This window comes from Zingiber officinale, chromosome 4A (assembly GCF_018446385.1).
Source record: "Zingiber officinale cultivar Zhangliang chromosome 4A, Zo_v1.1, whole genome shotgun sequence".
In the NCBI taxonomy this organism is placed as follows: domain Eukaryota; kingdom Viridiplantae; phylum Streptophyta; class Magnoliopsida; order Zingiberales; family Zingiberaceae; genus Zingiber; species Zingiber officinale.
In genome coordinates this window covers 72,819,326-72,826,026 of record NC_055992.1, presented here as the reverse complement: position 1 = coordinate 72,826,026, position 6,701 = coordinate 72,819,326, and the positions used below count along the sequence as shown (strand labels likewise).

At 35.9% G+C, this 6,701-nt stretch overlaps 1 long non-coding RNA gene across 1 annotated transcript; it reads right to left on the bottom strand.

Annotated features, from left to right (window-relative positions):
* Nucleotides 1-2,543: 2,543 nt before the first annotated feature.
* Nucleotides 2,544-2,931, bottom strand: LOC121973367. Its single transcript, XR_006109548.1, has 3 exons — nt 2,914-2,931; nt 2,729-2,812; nt 2,544-2,612 (listed from the first exon to the last, which is right to left on the bottom strand). It is a non-coding gene; the product is annotated as an uncharacterized LOC121973367 (long non-coding RNA).
* Between the last annotated feature and the right edge of the window lie 3,770 nt (nt 2,932-6,701).

Genomic DNA, 6,701 nt, shown 5'->3' with positions numbered 1-6,701 from the left:
GAGTACGGGCCTTCGAGTAGGAGTCGTCACAGGCTCCGAACGAAGTAAAAAAACACCTTGTTCAGTTTGCCTAAGTTTCTTATTATTCCGCTGCGCTTAACTCTTATTAACGCGAATTTTTTGAATCGATATTCACCCCCCCCCCCCTCTATCGACGTTTCACGATCCAACACTCTATATGCATGTGAATATACTGAAAACTAAAACTGAATGCTCAAAGGAAAAACTACACATGCTCATTTACTAGTAAATAAACAAACATACTGAAGTGCTAAACATGTAAAGCTACTCATGCTCTTCTAATAGCAAAGAACAGTAAGCTAATCTAAATAACATGCTAGCATAAAAGGGAACTGAACTTGCTGATTCTAAAATAAAGTGAAACTTAATTCATTTGTTCTAAACTTATTCTTTTATACTTTTATACTTATGTGAAACTTATTTTGTTTTATCAAAAACATATACTTATAATACTTCAAAATAATAATCAACTTTCTTCTTGGGACAGACAACTGTACTAGCTATGCGCACATCCCTAACTAGACCCGAGATAGCTGGTCCCGAATCTAGTAGGGTTTACTACGTTATCTAAACCTAGGGACGACTATAGGAGCCCAACCCAAGGACAACTGAGAGTCCAGCACAATGCCACTGCTAAAAGTAAAATACAGATTTATAAGCTGATTTATCTTAATTACTTCTTCTTTAAATGCCTTGGCATTTTAACGAACACCTTGTGTGCCAAAATCTCTAAAATCTTGACTTTGGGATCTACTTAAAGCCTTGGCCTTTTTCTTTCTTTTCTTTATCTTTCTTATACTTGTTAATACCTCTAATAAAAGAATGCTTCTTTAAAAACTGAAATGTTTAAACAAATTCTAACTTTGAAATGCATAAACAAAAAATCTGCATACTATGTTAATCAAAATTCTGCATACTATTCTAATCAAGATTCTGCATTCTATGCTACACTATTTCTGCATACTATGCAAATATAAATTCTGCACTATAATAGTTACCAAACTGCACTATAATCTTTTTCTTTAAAAACTGCATTATAAGTTCCACAAAAAATCTGCACTACAAGTTCCACCAAACACTACAACAAAAATCTTCATAGACATCAGTTTTCCACCGGTGTCTATTTCATTTTCAACCGATGTCTATGAAGCCGAAGTTAAAAGTCTGCCATTTTAGACATCGGGTTAAAACCGGTGTAGTATCACTTAACGACACCGGTCTTCGAATCGGTTATTAACCGGTGTAGTATCACTTAACGACACTGTTTCATCAATAGTGTAAAACCGATGTAATATTGTATGTTAATAACACCAGTTTTGGCAGCGATAAATGACCGATGTAATATTAGTTAATAACACCGGTTTTACAGCGGTGGAAAAATGATGTAATATGTATATTTTTTAACAGCACAAATTTGATTTCCGAAACAATGAAAAACCGACAATAATAAAAAAAATACACAAATATTCACAAATTATACAAATATTCTTCATTCAACAATATCCATAAAATACACAAATATTCACAAATTATATAAATAATTTTCTTACAACAATATCCATAAAATACCCAAACATTCTTTTTACATCAAAAGCTAGCTAATAGATATCAAAATCAAGGTAGAACATTCTTTTAATAACACATCAAGGTAGAACCGCACTTCAAATGTAATCTAGCATGCATTCAGCCCACTCGAACCGCACTTCATCAATTTCAACTCTGGAGTACTTGAGATTTGTAAACTGTAAAAACACATAAATAATATATTAGTAAACCAAGACTAAAAATCATAGTTGAAAAAGTAGTACGAGCACCAGGTAACAAGATGACTAATTGGAATGCTTAAAAAGAAAAACATTCATCATTTATCTTAACCACATCATATAGTGATAGATCTATCATTCCTGGGAACTTAATATAATCCAAACCAAAAATTTTAATCTAACTACATAAACAGCAATTTAATCTTTCAAATTCAATTCATTAGTAGTCGGCCCAAATGGCATAATTGTTTACCACTAAGAGTACATGAAAAGTAAATAAATTCACTTTTAGTTTGCAAATAATAAATTCACTTTTATCACTAAGAGTACATAGAAAGTAAATAAATTCCTCAGCAGCAATAAAGATAAGTAACATCAATTCATTTATATGATTTCCAATGAGATATATATATGCACCTTAAATGATAATTTATGTTTCAGAAGTGAAGCAACAGAGCATAAAGCAACAATAGTCAATAACCACACCGCATCGCCAATGTCATTCATGTAAAGATTCAGCCGTAGCAAGGACCTAGTTTTCTTAACAAACTCAGCGATGCTAAAGGCGCCTTTGGGACCAATCTCATTGTTGCCAATATCTAGAAGTGTTATTTTTCCTAAACAAGAAGAAATATAGTTTTACATAATTGCTGAGAAGTAGTACAATCAATAAATACTGGAAAGCCAACAGATATGATGAAGAAATTAAATCTGCAAGAAAGAACTGCATGGATAGAAAATCTAAGTGTGTGTAAGTCTTATTAGATTGAGATGTATTGATCGAATTGCCTTATTCTCAACTAGTGCTCCAGCAAGACTTGCAAAACCCTATAAAATTTCACATGGAAATAAGGTGTAAGGAGTAAGGACACCAGAAACAAAGTGTAAAAGATCTAGGAATTTCATAAAAAAACATGAAAGATTGCCCAAGAATAAGGTCATACAGAATATTCAATCATATTATTGTTAAGTTCCAGTACACGTAAAGTTTGATTTTCTTTCAGCATATCTGCAATAACCCTTGCACCCTACATAACATATTTAGCATTCAGACTTTACCAGAATCAAGAATCATTTTCTTCCTCAAGAAACAAACAACCGGAACTTGCAACAAGTAAAATTAAACAACCTCATCTCCAATACCTGAACTGTTTAGTTGGAGTTCCTCAATACATCCATTTACCTTCAAAATATCTGAAAGACGCTGCATAGGAAATTTTCACAATCTCAACATCTAATGAAAGAAATAGGAATAATGTAATGTAAAATAACATGTCCAAAAACTTCTTGGTCAATGAGAAAAATTATTAAGCAAATAGATAATTTCTTACAACTGTTTCTTTCTGACCTTGCCCGATGGATTTCGTTCATCGCACGGCCACTGCCAGAGTTTATGCACTGCATTGGAACCAAGTGCTAGTAAACTACATCCAGAATTGGTGTATATCAATCTCACAACCTTGCACACTGCTGATGTTGAATCGGGCAAACGTAAAGTTTTAAGATGCCCAACATTCACAATCTCAGTTAGCTTCCAGCTTCTGATTCTTTCATTTTCTTCAGGAATCCTTGGCTTGACATCAGCAGCTCTAGTACTATCCACAACAGCCTGCAAATTTTGCTCATGTTATATAAAATTTTATAAACACAATATTCACTTTGAGTAGTTGCTGAATATTACCTTCACATTGGAATTAGATTGTTTAGAAACACTACGTGAAACCTCAAGCATCCTTAAAACCCGTTGTCCATCAGCATTTGCCAGGATTTTAATTCCATTATCACTAGTCGTAACAGCAAGTAATGAACCATCTTTCTGGAATCTTAGTTGAGGAAATGCCTGGCATGGAGAAATAAGAGTTGCATACAAGCTCAAAGTTTGAACTGCAAGAAATATACAAGAAAAGCTAACGTAGATTAAGCTACGACCATAGTAAAAAACATTTATGGACTCAGTGCATCTTTTTTAGGTCAACCCAATTAGAGAGAACTTCTATTGGGTGCCAAAATCAATCCTCAAGGGTTAGAGGATTTTAGGTCAAGTCAACCATAGAAATCATAATTACAATTTTTTGGTTGACTTGAGACCTTAAGGGGGAGCACTTAGTCTTGATAAAAAATTCATGATAAAAAGGGCTAAGTAGAGATTACCTTTATCTCACAATGACTTGCATTATTTTCTAACAATAAATGTGAGATACTAGGATGATACAAATAATTCACATATGCCTATGGCATTTTGATGAGTTATGAAATGTATCAATTTTTAGTGATCATAGATCAACTATGGGGAAAGCAAATGTTTAATTAATGGACATCTTGCCCATAGATCATAGTTGGACATTTCAAATGTTTTGAAAACAATTCTATGTTTTATTTACTGTGGTCTAGCTATTTTAAAACATATGAGTGCAAAACTGAGCTTGAAATTGATACAAACTTGCATATTTTTGATATTTTTGAAACTTGGTCAAAATTTTTGAAAATAGGTTGACTTTTCATGAAAACATATTTTTATTAGTTAAATAACATTATAAGAAATATGTGTTCAAAATTTCATGATTTTTTGAATTTTCTAGAATTTTTTATGGATTTCTGAAGTTGGCTGCCGTAGGCTGAAATTGATGTTCAGTTTGTGCCAGTCGACTGGTACAGATACCAGTCGACTGGTACCAGCCTTTCAGCATTCTGTTGGTCTTTAAAATCAAATTTTTGGTTCAAATTTGGTTGGAACTGATACCATAGTATGTGCACGTATCTTGTACAATATTTTTGATGGTGTCAAAGGGGGAGAAATGGGTAGGTTTAAGTTAGAAATCTACTTGGGTGCAAATATTTGAAATTAAGATTAAGAGCATGTGTTAAGGGGGAGCTTGGGTTTTATGCTTCATATTTACATATTGCCTGTACCTTTCAAAGTTGTTATTGGTGCCTAACTTAAACATATTGCCACACATCAAAAAGGGGGAGATTGTTGGTGCAATCGACCTAGGTTTTGATGTGTGTGTCAAAGAGTTTAAGTTAGGCTTTCATATGTATTTGATATATGTTTGAGTCTTGCAGGACTTGGTGGAACACATGAGAACTTGGTGCGGCCAAGTATGGGAAACTCATCCAAGGGCTCGGATCCTTGAGTCGGTGAAGGATGGTGTGGAAGACATCCGAGGGACCGCCAGACGAGGAGCAATGGAGTGGAGCCGAGGGAAGTGGACTTCAAGGCAGCGTGAAGGATGGCACGGAGAGGAGCCGCGGGCTCAGGTGCATCTGAGGGACGAAGGCCGAGGAAGAGGACTTCAAAGGCGACTCCAGAAAGGATGAGAGGAGTGATGTACTGGGACCAGTCGACTGGAAATGGGACCAGTCGACTGATCCCAATTCACAGAATGCACAGAATGGTTCTGTGCTTGTCGGCTACGAGCATCAGTTGACTGGTCCTGAGACCAGTCGACTGGTACATAGTCGTTGGCAGAATTTGCGGTTCTGCAAAGAGCCGTTGGCTGAGTCCAACGGCACACCAGTCGACTGGTGCTTGGACCAGTCGACTGGTGTCGGGGTTTGAGTTGATTTGTGATCAACTCTCTCCTCTTATTTAAGGGGAGCTTTGGGGCATTGAGGAGGTTACTGATACTCATTGTAAACCTTCTGAATCTTGCCCAAAGCTTCTAAGCCAACTCTCTTCCTTCTAGCCCAAAGTTTCATCTTGTAAAGAGGAAGAGAACTTTGTGAGAGGTTTACTCCACCGAGAAGGAGAAGCTTTAGCCGGAGATTGCCGGGGACTGATCCACCAAAGGATCAAGGGATCGTCCACCTCAAGGACACGCCGTGGAGTAGGAGCATCATCTCCGAACCACTTTACATCGAGTTTGTTAGCGTTTGCATTCTTGTTTGTTTCATTCCCTTGGTTTTAGTATATTCCGCTGTGAACTAACCCTTGTGTAGAGAAGAAATCGATTTGGGGGTGGCCTAGCTATCCAACCCCCCTTCAAGCCGGCCACCGATCCTCCAACAATTTATTCATAGAGATGGGAATTTTGCAATGTCTTAGAAATTGCTATTCCATAGTTACCTAATGTTATTTGAATTTTAATGGAACTGTTAAGTGATACCATGAGAATAATCTCTATGAAGTCTTCTCTGAATCTCTCAATTTATGTGGGTATGGGATCTGAAATTTCACATTAATGGTAGGTCTTTAGCTGATTTGCAATTAACCGATCATCCTAGCAAGTAGTTTAGATCTTCCAGCCCATATGTTGTGCATTGAAATTCTAGACTTTCGAGCTTTAATGAACCCGAGCAGCCCTGTTTCCTTAAGTGTGCAGAGGAGTTTCGCTTCCTTAATAGGCAAGAACAATCTTTATAATAAGCTTGCACAACCTTCTAATAATAAGCATATAGTTTATAGTCTTTCTATTACTGCCGTGGGCATAAACAACATGCATATCACGAAGATGCAGTTCTCCACTTTTAGGGTGCAGATTTGAAGTTTGCTACTTCCATAACGAGCAAGAATAGCTCTTTAATTTAAAGCATGTGTTTCATTAAATCTTTTTAGAAGATTATAAGTAGTTATAAGAAAAGAAAGGACCAAGGTCTTGATAGGATCTCTAAATTTCAGAATTTGGGATCAGCAGCACACCAAGTGCTTGAAGAAATGCCGAGGCATTCTATAATAAAAGAATTAGAAGATAAGAAACATTTTAGTTCTTTCCTTGCTTGTGGAAATTTCCGGTGTAGATTAAGAGGTTTCAAGTATATTCCTTTGTAGATTTGTGATGTTCTGTTAGGTTAAAGATGTTCATTACATGATATGATATGTTTTGAGGAAGTCTTTAGGCACGCTTTTTGATTGTGTTTGTACAGAATTGAGGAAGTCTTGCAGTTTAGAACGAGTTGGATTAATTTGTAGCATGTTAG